This window comes from Malania oleifera, chromosome 3 (assembly GCF_029873635.1).
Source record: "Malania oleifera isolate guangnan ecotype guangnan chromosome 3, ASM2987363v1, whole genome shotgun sequence".
Taxonomy (NCBI): domain Eukaryota; kingdom Viridiplantae; phylum Streptophyta; class Magnoliopsida; order Santalales; family Ximeniaceae; genus Malania; species Malania oleifera.
In genome coordinates this window covers 48,602,314-48,604,623 of record NC_080419.1, presented here as the reverse complement: position 1 = coordinate 48,604,623, position 2,310 = coordinate 48,602,314, and the positions used below count along the sequence as shown (strand labels likewise).

Below are 2,310 nucleotides of genomic sequence, written 5' to 3'. Positions count from 1 at the left end.
GGTCCAATAGCACACACGGCCACAGTCCGTCAATTCCTCCCTCCCACTCCCAGGCCAGGCTAGTCCCAAATCTCAAATCCTATTTGGGTTTCATTGATTCAAAGTTAAAACTTTCAATTCCAACTGCACAACCACATCACACGATGACAATGATTCCCACTACCACTGCCATAGCTGAATGCCACCCACAACCACGAGCGACAATTCCCTCGCCTAGTCTTCCCTTGTGGCCTCACCTAGCCACTCGCCCATTCGGCCCTTGCCAGCTATCATGAAACTGCTGGTATTTTCCTCCACGCGGTAGCGGTTTATTTAGTCTGCCCGCTGCCCTCTTACCTTCCCAGTTCTTGCCGTCCCTCCAAAATAATTTCCAATCTCTTTTCTCCAAGTGAAAATCAAAATATCTGCAACAGCGGTGCTTCTTTCCAAACTGTTTGTTCGATCTCCAAGCCTTTGCTTTCAAGCCCTCTATAGGTATTTTCTCCTCTTACTCTCCTCTCCTTTAGTTTGTAGGGTGTAATGAATCTCTCTGTTTTGACTTTTATTTTTTCTTAGGATAGGGCATAGGTGTGCTGTTGATAAGCTGCAATGTATGGAAGGTTGTAGAATTTTGATTGGATACTCATTACAGAGTACACGCCTAGCGAAACCTTCACCAAACACCTATTAATCATTTCCTTTTTGTTTACCTAATCCCTCCTTAAAAGCATTGCAATTTGCAGGTAATTTTCATTATTAATACTCTTGTCCTTCTTCTTCTTATGTCTAATACGGTCTATCTTCATTTGAAAGATTTAAATAAATCTTTCAAACTTGTGGTCTATCTTTATTTGGCTGATTAATTTAATTAAATCTTCAAACTTATCTTGATGTTTAAACAACCAGAGGATTTGCCTCTTATGACTTAATTTTATTTCAACGGGCGGTAATCATCTACTCTATATTTCTAATTCATAAAAGGACAAGTTTTTTTTTGAAGTGCACAAATGCATGGCAGTGGAGTCAAAAAGAAAGTGCTTGATAACCTCAGTGGGATTAATCTAAATTGTAATAATTAATTTTTTTTTTACTAGAAAACCATTCTTAGTAGTTATTTTACTAGAAATAATGAAAGGTAAGTGCAATGAGTCCCAAATATTGTTGGTGATATGCATAAGATGCTATATGAGGTCTTTCAGATGCATAGGCACAATTAGAATGAATTTGAAGGCTCACCTAGAGAAGAGACTACTAGCCAAGAACCTACACAGGGCCGAATGAGGATGTCAAAAAGTTTTAGGAGTTGCTAAAGGATCGGGATAAAACTTTGTGTACTAGTGGATTGAACCTAAGCACTTAAAATGATAGGTACAGTCATCCATCTTGACTAGCAATTCAATTTAGATTTTAGAGAGACTCACACAAGTCACACAGTTTGAGTTTCAATTTTGAGTTGGATTGGGACTAATTTATTATGTTTTAATGCTTATATTTTTACTTACATGAATCAGGAGTTGTTAATTAGTTTAAAATAATTACTAGAAAAGTTAATACACAAACTAATTGCAAGTTGTCGTATACAATTTAAATTATTATGACACCAAATAAGTTATTAATAAAATTATATTTGAGAATGGCGGATTATCCGTTCATCCGCCATTAATTATCCAACTCGAAACAACCTAATCCGCCACTTAAACGAGTCGAATATGGATTATGATTTCTCCACCTGTAATCCGCCTTATGTGCCACAAATTATCCGACCCGATCCGCTCTGCCAGGTCTAGTTAAGCATTTGAGCATAATTCATAATATAACCAGAAAAATGCAACCATATAGATCCAAAGATATTAAATTAAATTTAAAAATAGGGATCATATGACAAAACAAAGAACTGTGGCCAAGCAACATTTTAATTCAAAAAAAATTTCAATATGAACATCACATTTAAGCACATGCCACGAAAAATTTAGAACAGATCTAAGCCTACAATGTTGGTGAGCATAACAAGATGGACAATTAATTTTAGATGCTCCCCTTATCAATTTGAGTTCGTGCTTAAATTCTGTCAACTACTTATATTGATTTTAATTATAAAATAGTCATTTAGAAAGAAAGCAGTATAAGTACTATTTTCCATTCTTAAACAAATTTTACTAGATATAAGTTAAACCATTTGATTTCACCAGTAAAACCATTTCTAAACACACATGCGTTAAAAGTCAAACACTAAGTCATTCATGGTATTCATATGCCCCAAGAACAATCCATATCAAATATTAATTCAATAAATGCAGGATATGATGTTCAAGGTACTTAAGGAAACATCGG

At 35.4% G+C, this 2,310-nt stretch overlaps 1 long non-coding RNA gene across 1 annotated transcript; it reads left to right on the top strand.

Moving 5' to 3' along the window:
* Positions 1-307: 307 nt before the first annotated feature.
* Positions 308-862, top strand: LOC131151865 (uncharacterized). Its single transcript, XR_009135781.1, has 2 exons — positions 308-474; positions 556-862. It is a non-coding gene; the product is annotated as an uncharacterized LOC131151865 (long non-coding RNA).
* The last annotated feature ends 1,448 nt before the right edge of the window (positions 863-2,310 follow it).